The 11,761-nt window shown below is 42.6% G+C and overlaps 1 pseudogene; it reads right to left on the reverse strand.

Moving 5' to 3' along the window:
• Positions 1-9,682: 9,682 nt before the first annotated feature.
• On the reverse strand, positions 9,683-9,994 carry LOC142453170 (10 kDa heat shock protein, mitochondrial pseudogene; annotated as a pseudogene).
• Positions 9,995-11,761: the final 1,767 nt, after the last annotated feature.

Here is an 11,761-nt window from a genome sequence, read left to right on the forward strand (position 1 = left end):
AGTGTCATAAAGTCAACCATAATTCCTGGGGACTCCCAGTAAAACAGAACAAAGCTTTACTGCATCCTCTGCCATCTTCACGACCATCTGTATGCTCCTGTCTTTGGTGTGGCGACGGCTATTTTGAGTGCCTTATAACCCCCCAAACTCTCCACCTCTTTATCATTCATCCCAAATCATAGCGACCCTATAGAACAGAGTTGAAATGTCACCTTGGGCTTCAGAGGCTATCAGTCTTCACAGGAGCAGAAAGCCTCATCTTTCTCCCAAGGAGAATCTGTTGGGTTGAATTTGTGACTATTGGCTGACAGAATAACCCGTTACACCACCAGGATGCCCCTTCTAAACTAGAGGGGCACATTTTCCAGCATTATATCAGTAATTCTGTTCTTTTTGTTTTGTTTTATTAAAAGATCATTTTATTGGGGCTCTTACAGCTCTTATAACATCAATTGTATCAAGTATATTTGTACATTTGTTGCCATCATTATTTTCTAGATATCTATTTTCTATTGAGCCCTTGGTATCGGCTCCTCTTTGGTAATTCTGTTCTGATCCAAAGAAGTTTCATAGGTTAATTTTCAGAACTAGCACATCAAGCCTTTCTTCCTCGTCTGCCATGGATGAAGCTGCTGGTGTTTGAAATAGCAATGGCACAGCTACCAGAACCACCATGACACACACGCCGCCACAGCATGACAAACTGACAAATGGATGGTAGACCATCTAGTTAAAATCTGTTGCTATGAAATGGATTCCAATTTATGGCAACCCTAGGTATGACAGAGACTTTTGCTGGCTATCGTTTTCGTGATTAAAGACTGCCAAGCCTTGCAACTAGTGTCTCAGGAGAGTCCAAACCATATAGCTTTAAATTAGTAGTAGAGTACAAACTCTGTATGCCACCCACGGACCTCTGGCCATGTAGTTGTTGATGTGAGCCATCCAGTCAGTACAGACTCACAGTGACCTTACATGATGGCATAGAACTGCCCCCATGGGATTTCCTAAGCTATAAACTATATGGGAACTGATCACCAGGTCTTTTCTCTTGCAGAACTGCTGATGAGTTCAAGCCATGAGTCTTTGTGACAGCAATTGAGTGCTTAAGCCAGCCCTGCTGTCTTCAAATCAATTCTGACTTGGGAGAGTAGACCGGCTTCCTCTTTCTCTCCCACAGAGCCGCTTAACTCACTGTGCCATCAAGGCTCCATGGATGGTAGTTAGTGCTCAGAAAATGTGTGTTAATTATAATACCTAGCTCAACCTTCACCACCCTTGTGCAAGCTGCCAAGGACTTCACTAAAATCCTTATTTTCAAAAGACTCATGTCCTTGAGAACAGACTGGAAAGTGCTAGGAGGTTTTCATCGAAGTCCACTCACCTCCTGAATGTGCTAATGGGACTAGATAAGTTTGGAGTCTTTCTCAACAATATCATGAACAAAACCTAAGCTTTTATAAAAGGTGATGGAAAAGGTGTCGGATTTCTGACACCTTCTCAGTCTCACATCACCAACAGTGTACTTTAATCGCACAGTCATTGTCTGGTTGAAAAGCAACCCTTTGTTTTCATATAGCTCTCTAATGGATGGGAGAGGCCTGGTACAGGGTTTGTTATCTTTAGGAGTGACTATTCAAGGGCCTCCCACTAAGATGCCCAGAAATCAGATTGACGATAGCAGACAGCGAGACTGCCTCTGGTTCAGATGTGATTACGTGAAGACCAGAGTGACTGCGAGGGCTGTAACTATTAGAAAATGTATTAATATAACTCATGACATCACTAAGCTGAGGGAGCTGCACACAAAGAACTAATTTCAGTCAATGTTGCCATGGACGGTACAGTTCTTGGTGAGTCACCCTTCTTTAGTAAATGGAGTTAAAAATAGATAACTTTGAAGATAATTCAGAGCAAGAGCCAACAGCCTAAACCACTTTATATTTCTACCCCAAATTTAGAGAAGACATATGGAGGTTTGTTATTTAAGTAAAAATGGGATTCTAAAAATTCTGGCTTTATTACTAGATTTTTTTAATCAAAGTATCATCAGTACTAAGCATGCATTTAGCATTTTGTGTTGTGAAATGAATTATACCAGCAAAGATCAAGTTCTTTTTATCTCCAGTGAAAAATTACTATACTCTTCAGAATCCTACAATTATAGTAGCAGAGGTCAGCAAGTATTTTCACAGTACACAGGGTCCAAAACTGGTCTATTGTATTCTGCATACTAAGGGGAGTGGAATATAAAGCGAGTTCTTACAGTATTGGAGCCTTTTATTGTAATATAGGAATAAAAATAGAAATATTCCCATGTAACCCACTGCCATCATGTCAGTGCCAACTCTGAGTGACCATAAAGAGTTTCCCAGGCTGCACATCTTAATGGGAGCAGACTCCCTCATCTTTTTCCTGTGGAGGAGCCAGTGGGTTTGAACTGCCAGCATTGCCTTTAGCTGGACCCTGCCACCAGGGTGCCTTTGCTTTCGTTTTAAAACTGAAAAAACAAAAAAACTCACTGCCTTTGAGTTGATTCTAACTCAGAGCAACCCTATAGGACAGAGTAGAATTGCCAACATGGGTTTCCAAGACTGTAAATCTTTTCAGGAGTAGAAGGTCTCATCTTTCTCCCATGGAGTGCCTGGTGGTTCTAAACTACTGACCTTGCAGTTACCAGCCCAACCTGTAATCCACTTTGCCATCAGGCTTCTCTCCTTCCAAATGCTGACTCACTGTGGCCCTTTCGTAGCACGCTTTACAATGAGAACTGGTGCCTCATGAGGCTTTCTCCTACTGTGTGAAAAGCTTACACACACACAGAAATACGTTCTCACGCATTCCACATTGACACAACAATATAAATAAAAATAGTTCTGCACTGTTGGAGCATTTCAGAGTTTAGACCTAGTGCTGGGTCCAGAAATTTCAGGCTCCAGTGGCAGGGAAGAGAGATTGCGTCCACTATTAGGTTAGGTAATCCAGTTAATCTTAGCTATGGCTCAAAGGACTCAGCTGGCTCTAGCATTGGGGTTTAGGATTATATGGCCAGTATTTTGTTTAAAAGCAACATCTTTTTAAACTGTTCTATAAATTCCCTCCACATTTCAGAACGAGTCCTGGTCATGCAGCATAATTGCTAACTAGTTGCAAAGTGAAGTTTCCAATCACTCCTTTGTGTAGCCCAAATATTCCTCAGAAAATGGAGACATCGGAGCCGCAGTGATATTTGTAAACGATCCAGGAGTGAAAAAAAATCCAAAAAACCAAAACAGGAAAATAGACAAAAACTATGCCTTGTCCCCATTAGCTAAATAATTCAAAATAAAGGCTCACTGTTACCTGAAGCAGTGGGATAATTGCAGCCTAAAATAGGTTTAGCTTCAATTATCTAGATAATCTACTTGTATTTATTTAGTCTGAAATTAGAAACTTAAAAATGAATCAACTTTGAAGAGAAAGCTGAAGTACTTTGAAAACTTACTTACAGAAGAGTTTGACTTTAAAATGACCTCTTTTGGTGAAATATTATTGAACACGATAAATATTGGTCTCACTGACTTTAAATTTGTATCTCAAAACAAAGCCATGCATAAATTTTTAAATATCTTCATAACTTGCCTATTAGGATTCTCATTCCTTGGTAAATTTCAAACGCACACCTGCATGCGCAAGTGTGCGCGAACACCCCTGATCCTCCTTGTGCTCACCTTACACTCTTTCTCAGCAAGAGCTAATAAGAATGCACAATGTGTAGACTGCATCTCAATTTGAGCTGTGTTTAGAATCACCGAAGGAACTGATGCCCTGGCCAAATTGAGCATCAATTAAATAAACACCTCTATGATAGAGACTCAGGCATCAGTTTGTAAAGTTCCCCAGGTGATGCCAATATGCAGCCAAGGTTGAGAATCACTGATCTAGGAGTTGGATACTTTTTTGGCAAAATAGCCTGAAAAGGGAAGATGAAAAAGAGCCAATTTTTCTCCTAACCCTTCCTCCCAAGGAAGATTCTTTGTTTAGTTTTTGCTATAGTATGTCACTGGGGATATCAAAAAGACAGGGAGAAGTTACTGGACCCTCATCTCATTCCATTTATTATTTACTTCATCAACCAATTAATCATTTTTTAGGTGAAGTATAATAAATATACCACAAACTGCCAGGAAAAACAAGCAAATCTGTGCTGGAAGAGATAAAATCAAGAGGCTACTTACAGGTGGGATGGAGAGTCTTCATTTCATGTATTTTGAACAAGTTATCAAGCAGGGCCAGTCCCTGGAGATGGACACCTGCTGGGTAGAGTGGAGGGTCAAGGACAAAGAGGAAGACTTTGGTGAGATGGACCGGCTCAGAGGCTGTAGCGAGGGGCTTCACTGTGACAATTGTGAGGATGGCACCGAACTGAGCAGTCTTTTGTTCTGTTGTACATATGGTCACGATGCACCAGAAACAACTGGAAGGCACCTAACATCAGAAATAGACTTTTCAAATTGTTACTAAAATATAAACCTTCCCTTGAAGGATTTCATAGTGTAATAGGAAAGATGTTCAGGAACAAAATTCATTATAACCCTGCATGATTCGTGTGGCAGTGCATTAGTCTGGGTTGACTAGAGAAACAAATTCATAGACACTCATATGTGTATAAGAGCTTTCTATCAAAGAGTAATTGAACATTAAGAAAACATCCCAGCCCAGTCCAGATCAAGTCCATAAGTCCGATATTACCCCACATGCCGGTAACTAGTCCCTAAAGTCCTCTTTAGACTCACAGAGCTGTGCAATGACACTGAATGCAGGAAGATCACAGGCTAGTGGGTGGAAAGTCTCGTCCATCTAGTGATGGTGGAAGCATCTCAGTACCAGCAGGGGTCTCCATGTGGGTCCTCCAGTTCTGGGCTCTAGGGTGACTCCACGTGTCTTATCAACAGGAAGATCAAGCAGAGTGTCTGTATCTGGCCTCCATGAGCTATTTATATCCTTCATGCCTCCAAATGAAGTTATCAAACTGTGAACTGATTGACAGGCTAGACTCCACCCCTTCGCAAGTTGACACCAGATTTTGTAGCTACCGCAGGCCCAAAGACCCATTTCCTTTTTAGGCAGTGGGGCAGCTTTACAGAAGTATTGCTTTTGAGTTGGTCAGGAAGGAGATGTAGATGCACCTCAAGCAGGCAGAGGAAGCAAGGGAGAGCAGCAGTCCAGACAGAGAAAAACTGTGAAAAGGCAGCAAAGCATGAGCAAATCAGGGGACTTCGCTAGCTTGTTGTGGTTGGAATGCATCGACGATGTGTGTGTGTGTGTGTGTGTGTGTGTGTTAAAAGGAAGAAGGCAGGAGAAAGACTGTTCCATATATCTGACATGCCTGAGCTCATGAAGCCATTATGTAAAGTGAATACTTGTTCTACAAGCTCCTATGACCTGTAAGAAGCTGGATCATTTAATAGTTCTGAATATTTTTCATTTTAAGCCATTTTTATTATGCCACTGGTGGGGAACACCAAGACAGGCACTCTCTGACAAATCAGATGCTTCTCCTGATTTTAAAGGTTCAAATTCATTCGAAGGGAAAAAATTTTTTAATGAGGGAATTGCATCGTCCTTTTGGATTCTGTCTGTTGAGGGCAATGATAAATAAAAGCACAGGGTAGCTTTGCCCTCAACCTAAAGAATATGCACATCTGTGTGGTTACACATAGTAAGCTCCTGCGTTACAGGAGAGCTCCCTCCTCTCATGATCTTACTTCTCTCTAAAACCGGGTGCCAGGGAGTTAATTCCAGCTCACGTGACCCAAGTGCGTCAGAGTGGGACTGTGCTCCAAAAAGGGTTTTCAGTAACTGATTTGCTACAACAGATCGCCAGTCCTTTCTTCTTAGGTACCTAGGTCAATTTTAACTCCCAACTTTTTGGTTAGCTGCTGATTGCTTGCACCACCCAGAGATGCCTGCTTCTATCCAGACTACTCTGAGCCTTTTCCCCAGGTGTAAGTCCCATCCTAGTCAAATACTCATTCCTTCAGGAAGTTTCCCCAATTTTCCAGTCCTACGACATACCCTGAACAGAATCTCTCCTTGAACTAAATCGGTGTCCACTTTTGCTAGATCACTTTCTGATACATAGCATTTCTTACACTTCTTTTAGGGCACGAGCTGTGCTTACCTTGGTAAAATCAACATTGAAAACTAACCAGGACCATCCCATTCACATATGTCATTTCATATAATCCCGACAACAGGCCACTGTAACCTTGCAGCTCTTATCCACGTTTTCAGATGAGGTGATTGAAGGTGAAGAGGTTAAGCTACTTCTCCAAATTACACAACCTGCAAGTCTAGGAAGCCTGGGAGTCCTGTTTGCAAACAAACTGTGTCCTGGCAACGACGGTTGGCCCTTCATGGCTCTTCCTAAGAGGCTACTATTGTGCAGCATGGGCACACAAGGAATACCTGTTTGATGAGTGACTTCTAGCTCGGCTTTGCTACATAAACTGGAACATTTGCCTAACGACGCATAAATACATGTGCTTGTGTAGGTTTAGACAGACACAAAGGCCATGCCAACTAACAAAGGAGATAGATCCCAACTGCTTGATTGTAAGTTAGTTGTTTTCAGATGCCAAATACATTTTCCTACAGAGCCAAGGAGAAATATTATCATTGTAGGTGCCCACTAAATGCCACCAGACCCATGAACCAGAAGTGCAGGAAGTCACCCTCTGACAATATCAATTGTCATGTTTCCCTTGAAAGTCAATTCCTAGTTTGCTCGCTTCCTCCTGATCAAAGAGTTGGGGCTTCCAGCCCCTGACTTCCCCAGCTTGCGAGAGTAGGGGGCTGAGAAACTTCCCAGCTGTGTAGAACGTCCAAAGGAGGGGGAGTAGTCTGTGAGTACATATGTCACACAAACACCTTCCGTGCCTTGTTTAGCTCACTGGTGTTTCTCAATTCCTTGAAGCAGACCTGGCATGTAAAAACCAGTTGTCCTAAAGATGACTCTGATTCATGGCAACCCCATGTGTGTCATGGGAGAATTCGATTTTTTGGAAATAAACTCAAACTCCCAGCCTTTTCAGTTACCAGTCAAGCATATTAACCCCTTGTATTATCCGGAGAGTATGCCTGACATACCGCAGGCACTTAATAAAAGTTTTTAAATGAATAAATAATATATGATACATAAATAATAAAATAAATGAATATTGCATGGACCTTGTCAGCACCGCCTTCCCTGTTCATGCCACCAGGCACGACCACTAACTCCCAGCACCTAAACACTAGCTGTGGTTGCCAAACGAAGTCCCAACAAGAATTCATACTGAAACTCCAACAGAGAGATCACTAGAACCTTTTCCCAATAGTGTTCCAACCAACTCATGGCCATGCACAATCTTGGGTCCCAGGGAATAATGAAAAGGTGAGAAAAAAATTTTTTAGAAAGAAAGAAAAGGTGACAAAAATCTAAAAGAGACCCATTAGGGTGGTTAGAAGATTTGATTTGGACCAAGAAACCAAAAAGGCTTATTTGGTCTAGCTGCGACCTAGTCTTAGTATTTAATCTTTATGATCACATAGATTGAAGTCATGTGAGCTGCTCACTACTGGAGTGAGGACAGAAAAATAAGGAGGAAAACCTTCCGATAGGGATGGAAAATGTTCATTTATTTCAATGGCAAGCTATCTTTGGGGCTAAATAGCATGTCTTTTCAGATATTTAGGTTTCCAACATCAATCAATGGTGGGATTTTAATAGCAAAATTGCTCTTTGCTGAGTGGTTACAACACCATGCGTACCATAGGCAGGAGTGTAAGAAGGTACTGTTCTAGTCATTCACTAACCCATAAATCTAGTATTAAACCTGAGTTTAATGACATCTCATATAGCTTGGTTCTCTTGTTTCCCTGAAATTAATATGCCAAGTAGGTGAAAGCTGTGTGAGTATGTTGTGTGTGTGTGTATGTATGTATGTATGTATATGTACATATATACATAAGGTGCGCTATCAGCAGAGAGATTTGAAGTGACTTCTCAAGAGAACAGATAGCATTTCATTGAGTTTCTGGAGCAACAGGAAATGAATACATATTACAACAATTACCGGATTGAAGAACCATTCCCTGAGACTCTTGTAAATCCCAAGTGCTACTTGTGAGTGGAATGTTCTTGAATTATGATTCTCTAAAATGACACAAAAGTGGGAAAAGGTTAACTGGACATAAAAATAAATTCCCAATTAAATAACTCCAACCTAGTCCTTGAATCTCATTGGGTACTTTCTAGTTCCAAAATTTAACATAAAAAAATAGCAATGACTGGGGTCTTAAAGGCTTGAAGATAAACAAGCGGCCATCTAGCTCAGAAGCAACAAAGTCCACATGGAAGAACACACCAGCCTGTGTGATCGAGTGGTCCCAAAGGGATCAGTTACCAGGCATCAAAGAACAAAAAATCATATCATTGACTGCACACCTCCATGATAGGATCGCTGAAGACAAATGGGTGCATAAGCAAATGTGGTGAAGAAAGCTGATGGTGCCCGGCTATCAAAAGAGAGAGTGTCTGGGGTCTTAAAGGCTTGAAGGTGAACAAGTGGCCATCTAGCTCAGAAGCAAAAAAGCCCACATGGAAGAAGCACACCGGCCAGTGCGATCACGAGGTGCCAAGGGACCAGGTATAAGGCATCATGCAAAAAAAAACAAAAAACGATATAAGTGTGTGTATGTATGTGTATATATGTGTATATGTATATATATATACCATATTAAATGAAGGGGGAAGTGCAGAGTGGAGACCAAAGGCCCAAGTGTCGGCCAATGGAGATCCCCTCATAGAGGCGTTTAGGAGAGGAGATGGGTTAATTAGGGTGCAAGGTAGTACCGATGAAGAACACAGCTTTCCCCCAGATCCTGGATGCTTCCTCCCCCCAACTACCATGATCCGAATTCTACCTTGCAGGCCTGGATAGGACAGAGGCTGTACACTGGTACATATGAGGGCTGGAGGTACAGGGAATCCAGGGTGGATGATACCTTCAGGACCAAGGGTGTGAGGGACGATGCTGGGAGAGTGGAGGGTGAGTGGGTTGGAAAGGGGGAACTGATTACAAGGATCCACATGTGACCTCTTCCCTGGGAGAGGGACAGCAGAGAAGGGGGGAAGGGAGACTCCGGATAGGGCAAGATATGACAAAATAACGAGGTATAAATTACCAAGGGCACATGAGGGAGGGGGGAAAGGGGAGGGAGGGGAAAAAAAAAGAGGACCTGATGCAAGGGGCTTAAGTGGAGAGCAAATGCCTTGAGAATGATAGGGGCAGGGAATGTATGGATGTGCTTTATACAATTGATGTATGTATATGTATGGATGGTGATAAGAGTTGTATGAGTCCCTAATAAAATGTAAAAAAAGAAAAGAGGAGAAAAAATGATTAGGGCAAAGACTGTACAGATGTGCTTTATACAACTGATGTATATATATGTATGAACTGTGATAAGAATTGTATGAGCCCCTAATAAATTGTTAAAATTAAAAAAAATAGCAATGTCACAGGGGAGAGCCTTAGCATACTTTTTTTTTAGCGACACCACATATCATGAGTTTATTATAAAAGAGAGACATGGTATTTGCATGATGACAGATTTCAGAACTTCAGTGGAATGGGCAGCTTCACAGAATGCTGTTTCAATAGTCCACATACTTCCCAAGAATGCCACCATCTTGAAATAAGAAATCATCCTCATCATCTGTAATTATTTTGGTGCCTCCATATTCAGGAAGAGGAACTTTATCTCCAACTCTCATACTCACTAGTTCAATCTCTCCACCCTTTCTTTCGAGCCGGACCCAACAGCCACGACTGTTGCTTGCAGGACTTTTCCTTGGGATTTTTTCTGGAAGCATCATGCCTCCTTTGCTTACAGGTTCAGCGGCACTCCTTTCCACCAAGACTCGGTTAAAGAGGGGAAGAAACTTTCAAAATGCCTGTCCTGCCATGATGCTGGTGGGGAAGGGGGGCACAGCAAGTCCTCCTCTCACGCTATGCTGCTGCAAGGAGAGACCTGCAATCCACCGCAGCATATTTCTGTGTCCATGCTGTTTACTTCGGGGTTTGAGACTTGGGAAAGACACAATGAAAATTCTCCTTGCCAGTTGGAAACAACCCAAATTTCTATCAACTGACGATTGGATTAAAAAACTGTGTATTGGATTAAAAAACTGTGGTATATACATAGAATGGAGTACTATGCATTGCTAAAAAGCAGTGATGAACGTATGAAGCACATCACAGCATGGGAAGAACTGGAGGAAATCATGCTAAGCGAAGTAAGTCAGGCGCAAAAGGACAAGTACAACATGAGCCCGCTGAGGTAAGTGTTTAAAACAAAATGCAAAAGGAGCTTAGGGAAAAAGCTACTGCATGCAAACATTCCTTGGGTGAGGACCGTGTAGTATGGCAGGGACCAGATCAAATCCCCGAATGCACATGATGGACAACTGGGGAGGAGGTGGAGAACGGGAGGAAATGATGAAAATAAGGAAGGAATGGGGAGCGGGGGCACGGGGCGCTAACCCACCCAAGGGGAGGGTGTTGTTTATATCTCCACAGGGAAACAGGGACCAGACTCCAACCCAGTGCTCCAAGGTGTGATTGCAACATTCCAGCATGCAGTAGGGAACCAGTGGAGAGGTCTAGGGGCTGGCCCCAGTACCAAATACTAAGTGGACTCCTGCCCCTCCCCCCAGAAGAATTTATTTCAAAAGATAGCATTGAATCTGAAGCTCCAGGAGAGGGACATATCTGATAAGAGCACACGGGAACAGATAAAGCAGGAGGAGGAGAGAGTGGAGCACAGCCTGGCCCATCAGGCCTTGAGGACGATGACCCCAATTAGAGCAGCCTGTCTACAGAGAGGACCACATGGCCAGCCCCACTATAAGACATGACGCCCCTCACTGAGACAATGGCCCTGTGGGGGGCAGCACCGGAGATACAGTGTGGGAATTGCCCTGATCACTCCACACTGAGGCAAACCACTGGGGGAGTGCAGTGGAACAGCAAGGGAATGGAGTGGCAAGGCCCCAGGGAATGCTGAAGGTGGACTTTGGGGCCAGTGTGTGGTGCCCCAACAGACTGGACTGGAAAACACTCCTAAAGGCCAACAAACAATCCTTGAACTAACTATAAGCTTTTCTTTCTTGTTGTGCTTTGTCTTGTTTTTGTCATTGGTTTGTTGTTGTTTTGTTATATATTGTTGCTTGGTTTTGCTCTGTCTTGTTTTTGTGCATCTTTTTTTTTTTAATTTAAAAATCATTTTATTGGGGGCTCATACATCTCCTCACAATCCATGCATACATCCATTGTTTTTGTGCATCTTATTATCACCGCAGGTCGGTCTAAATAAGACAGGCTGAATGAACAATCTGGAGGAGAAAATAATGGGATCGACTGTTCCGGGGGGACATGGGATAGGGGGAGGTGGCGGGAAAGGAAGTGGTGTTAACAAACCCAAAGACAAGGGAACAACAAGTGATCCAAATTGGTGGTGAGGTGGGTGTGGGAGGCCTGGTAGGGCATGATCTAGGGTAATGTAATGAAGAGGCATTGCTGAAACCCAGGTGGGGATGGAGCATGATAGTGGGACAGAAGGAAAGTCAAGGGAAATAGAGAAAAGAGTTGGGAGACAAAAGGCATTTATAGAGGTCTAGATAAAGACATGAACATATGCAAATATATTTCTATATGAGGATGGGGAAATAGAT

This window comes from Tenrec ecaudatus, chromosome 7 (genome assembly GCF_050624435.1).
Source record: "Tenrec ecaudatus isolate mTenEca1 chromosome 7, mTenEca1.hap1, whole genome shotgun sequence".
Lineage (NCBI taxonomy): Eukaryota > Metazoa > Chordata > Mammalia > Afrosoricida > Tenrecidae > Tenrec > Tenrec ecaudatus.